A 12,824-nucleotide genomic window follows, 5' to 3' on the forward strand; every position below is an offset into this window, starting at 1 on the left:
TATGCTAAGGACTTGGAATACGAAAGCTATAAATTTTATTTTATCGCTCTCTAAAAAAAACTGCAAAATACTGCGTGAAGTAGGCGAGGATGTGGCAATAAAATGGTGCGGAAGCGCTAGTTGGAGTACTGACGGCAACTGCGTGGAGTACTGACGGCACACTGTCTCAGCCCACACGACGCAGCCAAAATGGGATTAGCCCAGAGCCATGCATGCAACACGCGCAACGAAGCGAATGCTAAGCCTACTTTGGCATATCTACTTTGCCACTACCCCGCTCTTTGTGGGACTCGACAAATGTGCCTAGGGTCCTTGAAGGATATTGCTGGCAAAAGGCCAAACGGCTGGGTAAAACTCGCGAAGACGTGCACTAGGAATTACATAAACTGATATCTTCGACAAGGGGCCCTAAAGGTCTAAGTGAGATCTTTTTACACATCAACCAGTACTACCTTGCCTTACCTTCTGCGTAGATGAGATCTCACCCCTCCTTATTTGAATAGATATCGGTCTTCAATAAACTTCAAGACCTTCAAATTACTGCGCCAAAATTTCTCTTAAGGCCACAATCGTAAGCTCCACACGAAGCCATTTTTTGCACACCTTCTTGCATGCAACATTGAAGATTTTATATAAGCATTCCGTCAATTTAAGCCAAAAAAGTTGTACTTACTATACAGCGCATACTTCCACATGCAAACAACCGCTTTCGCGATGCCGCATAAGTACACTTAAGTGTATGCAATACAAGACATAAACAAAGAAACGCGAAAACTGTGCTTCAACTTCTTTACTATTTTGCATTTCGCATCAGACCTTTAAGTGTCCCATTTTTTTTATGCCCTGGAATAATATATTTTACTACCAAGGTGAACATAAGTTTCGAAAGTCGCATACTTTACATCGCACTTACGCCAAAAAGTTATGTGATGCAAGGAAGCAAACAGCAACGATGCAACAATGTTCGTGCCGCAATACAGGTGCGTGCATCGCGAACGGACTGCCGGCTGAAGGTTGTAGATTAGAGAGTACGAGATGGAGAAAAGCGTTTTAAGCGGATATTGGAAAATTGGAATTGTGAATGTACCACAAAAGTAGCAGCAGATATGTGTGCATGTGGCAAGTTTCACAGGTACGCACGTACATAAGTGGCAAAGCACTAAAGTGGCGTTAAAGAGGATATAAATTACGTGTCGACACAAGTGTGAGCGCACAATAGTTTGGGTTGTGCTGAAGTGTGTGTGTCTGCGAATTTGCTTACCTACATACATGGGCATGAATCCTCCCATAGAAAGTAGGACGAAGAAACAAAGTAGCAACAATATCGAAAAATATGTGGAGTACAGTGTTTCCTTTTACACCTTTCTCTGCTTTCTTTGAGTAACGCAAATACCTCACATTACGAAATTTACATAAACCTTATCGCCTTTTTATGCAGTATTGTTCGGCATTCAAAGACTTACAACTATGAGGCAATAATAAAGGAGGTGATTTGTTATCGCTTTGCCGAGGATGGGATTAGAAAAGCAACAGTGCCCTTGTATGGCTACAGGGGCGCAATTGGCAAAAGTGTTGCCTACAAAATATGACTATAAAGCTCTTCCTTTTGTATAAAGTCCTTGTCCGACGGAACGCGTTGAAGAAGACGGCGTCGACTAAGAAGCTGAAGAGGGCCCAAAGATCTGCTGTTAGAAACTTTGAATTCATTCCCGTAGAAACTGATCAATGATCAGACCGAGCGGAACTTTCTGCACTCATATTCGTTCAAAAGATCAGTTGTCTGGAGAGAGGACCTGTTGTATCTTTTCACAGATGGCTCGAAGTTAGATGGAAGAGTTGGTAAATGAGCTTTCTGCGAGGAACTCTCCATCATAACCAAGCTAAAGCTAACGGACTACGGTAGTGAGCTTGAAGTGGAGGTAGCCGTACACAGAGAAAGCTGCTGTTTGATTACTCACTTGTGGCGCAATTGCCAGGGAAGTAAACATTTATGTACTTCAACAGCCAAGAGGAAGGAAAAGAACAAAAAAGGTGAAACAGAAAGGTGGTAAAAGGGCGCTTTGTATTAGAAGATGACGATCAATAGCGGCTAATTACGTTCGTATAACCGCTTCGAATCTCCGTGCATGAAACACCAAAATTATAGAAAAAGTTTTTTCTACTAGCGGTCGAAGCCCGGCAGGCAATGGCAAACGTTCGAGTGTATTTCTGCCATGAAACAGCTCCTCATAAAAAATCAATGGCCGTTCTTAATCGGTTTAATACTGTAGGTCCCTTCCTTTGTGGAACTATATTACAAATAGGAGAAGGAGCTCGGCCAAATACCCCAACAGGGTAAATTATAATATACAGGGTCCGCCATATAACTTTACGGAATTAAAAATGCTATAAAAAAGAAACTACTCACTATTTTTCCAAACTGTTTTTTTTTATTTTGAAGTACAATCCTTCCGGTTAAAGATGGAACACAACTTCATTCATATGGTTGCCTCGGCTAGCCATGCACCATCCCATACGATCGGTCCAATTTTTCAACATATTTTCGATTGTATGCGGCTGTATTTCAGCTATGACATCGCGTATGTTGGTCTTCAGTGCATCAATTGTTGCTGGTTTGTTGGCATAACACTGGTCTTTGACGGCACCGCAAAGATAATAATCCAACGGCGTCAAATCGCAGCTCCGAGGCGGCCAAACGATATCAGAATTTCGGCTGATAATGCGATCTTCGAAGATAGTGCGCAAAAGATTGATCGTAGCATTCGCTGTGTGGCAAGTAGCGCCATCTTGTTGGAACCAAATGCCACCAATATCCTCCTCTTCAATTTCTCGGAACAAAAATTCGTTCAACATGGCCCGGTAACGCTCTCCATTGACAGTTACGGCCACTCCTCGCTCATTTTCGAAGAAAAATTTACCAATGATGCCTCTCGAGTGCCTTCGAGTGCGTGTGGGTTTTCTGAGCCCCAAATGCGGCAATTTTGCTTGTTAACATACCCGCTTTTGGTACACATTCTGCAACATTACCATGATTTTCAAAGTAATGTCGCAATATTTCCCAGCGTTCTTTGAGCGTATACACAACCATTTTCGTTCAGCGGAAGAATAAAACTAATTTTCTGTCAAATCAGATGGCAGCTAAGTGTTACCATTCTTCAAATAATACCTAGTTCAAATCCGTAACGATAGATGGCGGGCCCTTTATTAGTAGCAAAAAAGTCACAGCCCAGATGTTTAAATCTTTGCCCGACGGGAGCAGGCTAACTGAAAAGAAGTTGTTGAGGTGATTTCATCTCATCCTCCAGACCGCTTCTGCAGAAATGACTTGAAGAAATCCCAAGTCTCCCCACATGGACACCCAAAGGACAATTTTCGGAAGGATACCTACCACATTCGAAAGCTCCGGCTTTGTTGGCTTCAAAAGTTCCTTCAAGCGCCCCCCACACACAAGTCACAGGCCACAGGTAGCTGCCAGAAGGATCTCGCAACTTTGCATGTTTGTGCACTAACCCTGCGCTCGCTGAGCTGACGGAGGCCCATCTTTCCAGGAGTAGACTATAGGTTCTCAAGTGAGCCCCAATCCTCTCGTTTTTCGATAAAACGTGAGTTTCTAGCCAATCAATATTAAGGGCCGAATTGTGCTCAGTAGCAACTTAAGAGCTAGCAAATGCTGTTTTGCTAATTTGTTGAATACTGAGGTTGAAAGCTTTAAATATAAAACGTTTATGGCTGAGCATAGCTTCGAGTATCAAAGACTAGAGCTTCGCAGCATACTTGGAGGAAAATACTTATACATACCTATATTCCCGGACACTTTGGAGAGTATATGTTAAAAAGTATCGAGAAACTGATATCAGCCTGTGCAGCGAGAGTCCGTGCTGTAGCCGCGACGATTAATCGCCTAGCTCGAACGGAGTAATGCTTCGTGCCGGCCCCATGAGGTGCAAAGTTAGACGAAATGGCATGCTTGTCCTGGTTTTAACGCACAAAAACAAAAACTAAAACAGAGATAATTTGCTGCAGCTGGTTTATATTCGTTTCGTTCCTGGTTTACTAATCGTTGATATTCAAAAAAAACTAACTATTTCAGTAATGCAAGCGAACATTTTTAAAGCACTAAAAAAGTAGTCAAGAGCTGGTCTTCCATGCCGATATAACGTAGAAGCTACTGCGGTAGAAACAAATATGGCCGATTTTATTTCTCATCACAAATGCCATAAAAACTAACTACCGTTAAACGAATAGAATTTGCAACTCACTACCAGTTTCTCATTTCTCATTTACTTCATTTTATAGTCGCACACCTCTTAAAAACCACCCTGTAGAAATGTGTCTGCATGTTTACTCTATGCGGTGTGCACTTTTTAAATCACTGTCGAGCGCTGTTGAGCACAACGGCTTTAAAAATTCGCTTCAACTGACAGCCATAAGAATGGAGCGAAAGTTCAACTGGAATTTATCAAATGTATTGCATTTCGCAAGAAAACAAACTCAAAAAAGCCACTAGCAATGTTGTGAGGAAAAGCTAAAAGGCATTGAATTTGTGCCGGAAAGTGATTTATTTGCAAAGATTTTCACCTCTACTTGTTCTTTAGTTTTCAACAATTTGTGAAACAAATATTGCTTTTCAATAGTTTCTTGGCAAAAACGAAAAATTTCAATTCTCAAAAATGTCATATGCATTGGTGTGAAAAATGTTGCTGTGCTTTCATGGCGTGAACTTAGTACTGCTTTGCCGTGAGATACACATGAAAATTCACGCATATTTCACGGCAATGCAATTTGTATGGATTTTGACAGCCATTTTACGTGAAAGGCGAAATTAGTATTATATTCGAAACTATGTTAAGGGGGGCCTCTACTGTAAAACTTAAAACAAATCGATTTTTTACTTTTTGTTGAAACATACTCGGAAACAACTCCAGAATGTTCCATGAAAATCTTAAAAACAAATCTTGAATAGTTTTCAAGTTATAAAAGTTTTAGCAAAGCAGGTATAAACTGAGCGCTCGAGCGGTTTACGGTCATATGCGCTTGATAATGCGCTTGTTTAAGCGTGTTTTTCTCGAAACCACGTTTTCAAAATTGCCCACATCACAGCTCCGTGAAAAATTAACATATCAAGCTCAAACTTTGATAGTATATTTTTAACAATATTTACTAGTTTTTAAAGCTATGGTGGGAAAAAATTTATTATTTATAACCCCTTTTTTAATAACAAAATGACAACAAAAAAATGTCGATTTTTTAAAAAACTTCAAAAATTTTACAAAAAAATTTTTTTTTGCAAGTAATAGGCTTAACAACTAAAAATAATGATATATAATAAAAAAAAATTGTTTTTTTTTCATTTCAGATTTTTTTTAAATGCGCGACAGTGTGGGCAGATTTCAAAAGGCGTTTCGGGGGAGCGGTTGTACAGCTGCCATTTAGAAATGAAAATAAATTTAAAAAATTTTTTTGTACACTCAAGACCTGTGTTTATGTAACCCTAAACTTTTTTTTACTAATTAATAGGACTATGAATAAGTTCGTGCGGTTTTTTTCGAAATTTGAAACTTTATTGACGTAAAATGGTTACAAATTTAATATTCAAAATATTGTCCATCGCTTACTACTACTTTTTCCCATCTTTCTGAAAGTCGGCCACAATTGTAGAGCCACTCCGCAGGTGATTTCATTACGCCATCTTTCATTCGCTGCTCTTAGAATTTCCTTGAAGATAAGTAGCTTACATGTTTATAAGGGTATGCCTATGTCATTGTCTATGTAGTCGTCGGTCAATTTGGTGCCAAGTCTCGCTTGTTCATCGGCTCTGTAGTTACCCTCAATGTCGCAATGACCAGGAATCGATATTACCTTTAGGTGAAATGATTCAACCATCCCGTTAAGAGATGTGCGGCACTTCATGGCTACCTTGGAGGTTGTCGACTGATTTGTAAGGGCTTTATCGCCGCCTGGCTGTCAGTGAAAATGTAGATATCATCTCCAGGTGTCACATCACACTGTACCAGTTCGCGACTTTCATTATTGCCATCAGTTCGGCCTGAAAGACGCTACAGTAGTGCGGGAGCCGAAAACTGAAGGAGATCTTCAGATGTTCGGAATATGCACCTCCGCTCACTCTGCCCTCGAACCTCATATTAACTTCTTACTAATTATAAATCGCTTCTTTTTTCATTTCGGGGCTTGAAATTGACTTTGGAGCTATGCTCTGGTGAATTTGTATTCTTAGAATTTCATGTAGTATCCGCATCTGTTAGGGACGATGTCGAAAAAAAATGTATCCACCCTAATGTACAAGCTTGTTCTGTATTGAACGAACAGACGTTTCAGGAAGTGTAAAAAAATTCATTTCCGCTCTGGAGCAAGTAGAAAATTGAAGAATATTTAAAATTTGTATGCAGTTAAGTGTGTATGTATGTATGCATGAAATATCGAGTTCAAAATTCACGACCTTAAGCTATTAAATATTAATTATTTTTATCATTTGTAGTTACATTAAAAACCCATTCATTACATGCCACTCAAAGCCTTCTTGATTCTCATGCCAACATTTTTCTGTTTTTGTAATTAAATTAATACAAGTATGAAAACAAAATCCATGAAAATTTGATTTTTACAGTAGAATCCCCCCTTAAGAAATATTGCCACATCGTTAGTGCCTTTAATACCCTGCTAATTGAGAAGAAGCGTTGGCCAAAATAAAGCATGACCACCGTAACGACGAGAATGTAGCTGATGAGTCCAGAAACACTAGCACATCAATTTTATAATTGGCCTTTGTGATTCAGCTGAAGTAGCCGACACCAGACATACAAGAGTTTCGATTTTAGAAGGATGGTCTGCACGTCCACCAGCCATTACTGGATATCGTTATTTGTGCCATTCCTGGGAATTATTAGGAAACTTTTTACAGAAAGGTTTAAAAGGTTGAGTTGACAGAATGCATCTTTGCGGTGCTAGCGCGACAGGTTAGGTTAGGTTGAAGCGGTTGTCCTGTGGGACACACTCAGGCTCATAGCCCATTGTGATGCCGCGTGGGGAGCTTGTCGCTATATCTCCTAAAACCAGTGTGTGCTTTTCAAAAATTTTAAAATATCTCTGATTTCTATAGATTTCATTAAAAAATTGTCTACCCAGAATAGTAAACCTGCGTCTGGATAGAGCAGGACAGTGGCACATTAGGTGCGAGATTGTCTCTTCCTCGTCCTCATCTAGACAACTTCTACAGAAGTCATGTGTTTGCACACCCATCCTTTGGGCGTGTCCACCTATTAGGCAGTGCCCCGTTATGACTGAGATCAATGTGCTAAGACTGCGTTAGTTTGGCTTATCAGAGATTCTGTGCGTTTAGCATTTAGAGTCGGCCACAGTTGACGGGCGATTTTGCAGGTGGCTTCATTATGCCATCTTTCGTTTGATTTCTTTACAATTTCTTCAAGGATGAGTAGCTTACATGTTTGTAAGGGTATCCCTATGTCATTATCTATGTAAAGCGTTTTTCAGTAAGAGCGCTTCAACTTTTTTTTTTAATAAAACACAAACGGTTTGACTTTTTTAACTTTTTTATTATCGAGTTTGAATATATACATTTAAGTATGAAATTCAATTTATTTTGCATGACCACCGCGAGCACGTTTTACGAAGTCCAATCGTTGAACCCAATTTTCAACCACTCTTTTGCATAAATCGACCGAAATTCCAGCAATTTCGCGTTCAATATTGGCTCTGAGCTCACAAATCGTCGCCTGCTTGTTACTGTATACCAATGACTTCACATAACCCCAAAGAAGATAGTCTAGAGGCGTCAAATCACACGAGCGCGGCGGCCATTCGACCGGCCCATTTCTGGAAATAATGCGCTCATCGAACTTACTCTTCAACAAATCAATTGTAGCGTGTGCTGTGTGGCTTGTAGCCCCGTCCTGTTGAATCCACATGTCGTCTAAGTCCATACCATTCAATTGCGGCCAAAAATAATCGTTTATCATGTCGCGGTATCGATTTCCATTCACAGTAACGTGGCGATCGTTCTCGTCAACGAAAAAATATGGGCCAATTACGCCGCCGGCATGTAAACCGCACCAAATAGTGATTTTTTCGGGATGCAACGGTGCCTCATGAATGACGTGTGGATTGCTTTCTGCCCAGTAACGCATATTTTGCTTGTTGACAAAGCCATTGAGCCAAAAGTGAGCTTCATCACTGAAGATGATTTTTTGGAATTATTTGGATTTAAAGTAGCAGCAACAGAACGATTATTTTCATAAAAAATTTGCACGATTTGCAATCGTTGCTCAAAGGTGTAGCGTTTCATGATGAAATGTATATTAATGAAGTTTACAAATGACAAGCGAAAAATAAAAAATATTGCGTCGTTCGCCCTCCCTATCGGAAAAAAGTTGAAGCGCCCCTTTTGAAAAACGCTATACTCATCAGTCAATTTAGTGCCGAGTCTCGCTAGTTCATCGACTCTACAATTACCCTCAATGTCACGATGGCCAGGAACCCATGTTACCTTTAGGTGAAATGCCTCAGCCATCTCGTTAAGAGATGTGCGGCATTTCATGGCTACCTTGGAGGTTGTCGACTGTTTTGTGAGGGATTTTATCGCCGCTTGGCTATCAGTGAAAATGCAGATATCATTTCCGGATATCGCATCACACTGTATCAGTGTCGCGGCTTTTATTATTGCCATCAGTTCAGCCTGAAAGACACTACAGTAGTCGGGGAGCCGAAAACTGAAGGAGATCCCCAGATGTTCGGAATATATACCTCCGCCCATCTGTGTATACATGGATAGACTCGCCCTGTCTTACATCGTCCCGTTCCCACTCTTCCCTTGAGGGTAGGAGCGTCGTAAACGATGTAATGGCAAGTATATGCGGTAGTGCATAGTCCACCAGTCCGGGAAGCCCCAAAGTGCCAGCCAGGATTTTACCGTGACCACAATCCGTGTTTGACCACTTATTTAGAGTGTTCAGCTTTATTGCCGCACTACGTGCATTATATATTGCCTGCAGATCTACCGGAAGGAGGTTTAATGTCGCATATAATGCTTTCGATGGTGTGGTTGACATGGCGCTGGTTATCAGAACAGATGCTAGTTTTTGCATCTTGTCAAGTTTCTTGATGTTCACACCCTTCTGAAGGGCATCCCACCATATTACAATACCGTAGTAGAGAATTGGCCTAACCACTGCTGTGTAGAGCCAATGTATCATTCTGGGTTCCAATCCCCATTTCTTCCCAATAAGCCTTCCGCAGGAGTACATTGCGGTCATAGCTTTACGTGCTCTATCTGCGACATGAAGTTATATTTGATAAAAATAAAGGGAATACTCGTATAGATCCTATTTTAATACACCACTTTTTAGTAGTCGAACCACCTTGATTTCCCTACCAATCTGCCAATCTCGTCTATTTTCTTTTCTGCAATTTCTTACAAGTTAACCAACGAGAATTCCCCCAGCATAAAAAACCGTTTCATTAGACTCGCCTTCATTCTTAGCTCAGAAGCTAATGCATCTATCGTTGTAGAACCTCCCATATTCCTCGCAGTGTCTCACAAAGGCCAGTGGCCGGTAATTGTTGACTTAATTGTGAATATTTGGCTTTCGCTTTCTTAACAAGTCGTGAGTTCTGGATTTTTCGTGGCTTTCTTAACAACTCGTCAGTTCTGGAATTGTTGAAATTGTGCCAAGTTTATTTAGTTATTTTGCAGGTATCCATGCTAGGCCATCTGTCAATGGCCTGCTTCTGGAATAGCGAGAATATCTCCCTTTTGCGCACGCCTTGGGGAACGCCTCAGATTCGTTATAGGATTTCCCCTTGTCTTGTCAACATGAGCTTCCTCAGTGCCTTCGCTAAGAAATGGAGAAATGAAATAAACTATATTATCTCATTGGTAGGCGTTCAAGATTACCAGTCCTCAACAAATTACTTATTATCAGACAAACACTAAGACCGGTTTGAACTTACGGTATACAATTTTGGGAATGCGTTAGTCAAAAGTGCATCACCTCTATTCAACGTCTACAAAACAAAATCCATACCAACTGTGACTATTTTAGCTAAGCAATTTCCGATGCAGCATCCAACTTAATTCGGCTGAATTCTTCTAAAACAGAAGGAAACGCTGGTCACTGTCGGATATGCGTCAGTGTTGGAGCCGTGCCCACTGTTCTCGATGCCAGCTGACACTCAGATGCCGCACGGTAGCTTCGATAGACAGCATCCCGACTAGAAATTTTGGTAAGGTGGTGATTAGGCGCAAATAAGGCAACCGCATTCCAAATTTGCGCCTCATAAGGCAGCCAAACTAGGCCCAAGTCCCGAAAGGTATCGCCACGCATCTGCCTCGTTAGGCGCAGGTTCGAAAAACCGAACTTCGGTAATACTCCGGATGCCCTTCTACAAATCAAGTAGGGATTCCAAATTATGCCTAAGTGAGACACTGCCACAGATTTTCGTGACCACAACCAAATTTGGTATTGTTCTGGCATGCCAATCTTTACCTTTCCTAACGTGGGCCTGGTAAGGTAATAGTGAGGCGTGCCTCAGTAAGACCTGCCTAATTCGGGCCTAACTGATTCTTCGGCATGCCTCACTGTAATTCTAGTCGGGATGATGTTTTGATCCCAGATAGAGATTAATGGTTAAGTCTAGAAAACCTATTAACGGGATTTCAGCATAATTCCTACTCCAATGGATCCAGCACCAGTGATGGTAGCGGATCTGGTAATACGTAAACACTATGTACTCCTACGCTACGGGACAGATGGCTACGGCATTCTTAACGGAAGCCTAGACTCTGAACCTTTTCTAAGTGCCAATCCTGCAACGATTTCATGAAGTATACCCATAGAAAACGTTGGACTGAGTTGACCTCCTGCAGAGTAGCCAAGTGCTTTGTGAAAGAACCAAACAGGAAACTAGGAACCTTTCTCCTAAAACTTAGAAAGATCTGAGAGTACTGGTGGGTGTAATCACAAGGCGCAAAGCCTGTGGTCAGCATATGGTTACCATGGGAATCATTGCCGACTCGATATGCCTATCCTGCCGAGATCACTGCAGAGCATGTTCTCTCTTTTTTTCTTTTATGTACTTCCGAAGCGCAGTCATGCTCCAAAAAAATGGATTTTCATATATTCACGTCCTATTTCAACGCTTCTCATTTAGAATATAAATTTGTTCAGTGAACGCAATAAATAGAAGAAACTATTATATAGTACTTACCTATTGTACAGTTATAAAGTTTCGGCGATTATATATAAACAACGCAATTCAGCACTATTCAGCTACAAAACATTGCAATTCAGCGCACTCAGCAGCTATGCCGAAGTAATTCAGCCACTTTTTAAAATAGAGCGACTTCAAAAAACTTTTTAACCCTTTTAACAGTTACCGATACTTTCCGATTCAGAACACTTCAAGGCCCTTCGAACGTTGATTCCACGCAAGCCAACTTAATTCAGCGTCAATTCAGCGCATTTCACTGCAAAGAAATACAAGACAATTACTTATTAAGCGATTGTACCGATAGCTAGTGAACTATTTTGTACATTTCTATCTTAATGTGTCTCAATAATACTCCCTAAATCATGTAGCCGTATTAATGAAGCCTGCTTTCAGGCGCATTGACAAGAGCAATTATAGTTTGCCAAACACATTTGTATGCAACGCGTAATAAACACACTTCCATGTAAAATCTCATTCCCTTGCTGACTGGGTGACTGGGTGACTATACTCCATTGCATATTTATAGGCGCTCAAATGTAAGTACACTAAAATACTTCCTTGCTGTCTCTCCACTAATGGGATATTAGTAGTTATCCGCCCGTAATGGCCACATTTGAAAGCCAATTGCAAGCGTAGTCTCGCGTGTTGCACGAAATTGTGTGATAATGCGCCTAAAAGGCGACAGCATTTAGTTAAAGGCGATTAAGCATAATTCTTACAACAGCAAAATATTTGTAATTGGAATATTTTGAATGCATTACGTAGGCGTGTTTGGGTATTATATAGTATTTGACTCGGAATTGTTGTTAATCATTAAGCAGCAGCAATTTTGCACCTTTAAGGTGAAGTGAATTATCCCAAGGGGTGGACAGCGCCTTTTTGGAGATTAGTTTTGGTGGAGATAAAAAAGAAATATTTGGCGCTTGCCTACTTATTCACATATGAATAGCAATTTGGTGATAAATATTTCATTCAGTGTATTAGTCAAGTTCAGCTTATTAAGCAAGTCCCTAGAAGTAGGCTATAAATTAAAAAATAAAGGAAAACATGAACTTTAATGTTCAGAATAATTTTTATTTTTTGCAGAACAAAAAAATACTAAATATGACTGATAATAAAAGGGATAATCTTAATTTAATCTTATTCTTAATCTTTAATCTTTAATTTGAAGCCCGGTTTCCACTACGCCCAAGTGCCTGAAAATAGATTATGAATTATAAAAAATTGCTAAAACGTTCGAAGTTCACTTAAAGCTGAAATGGTTGAAGTGCCGGTCTGGCGCTCCTCAATAGTAATACAGTAGAAGCCCGATAAGTACAATTGGAAAATTTCAGCAATGATTGCACTTAGCGAAAAATTGCACTTTTGCGAATTTCTCCTGTGGATCGAGGAATACCTAGGGAAAAATATTTTAACTCTATTCAATGCAATTAATGAGCTCAAAAGGTCGATATTCAAGAAAAATGAAGACATATTTATTGAAATTAATACAAAGAGATCAATGCGGAAGGACATATGAGTGTATGCTCCAAAATTCATTTTTTTTTTTTTTTTGGAAAAACTTTGTTATTTTCGATTGC

Source organism: Anastrepha ludens, chromosome 2 (genome assembly GCF_028408465.1).
Source record: "Anastrepha ludens isolate Willacy chromosome 2, idAnaLude1.1, whole genome shotgun sequence".
Lineage (NCBI taxonomy): Eukaryota > Metazoa > Arthropoda > Insecta > Diptera > Tephritidae > Anastrepha > Anastrepha ludens.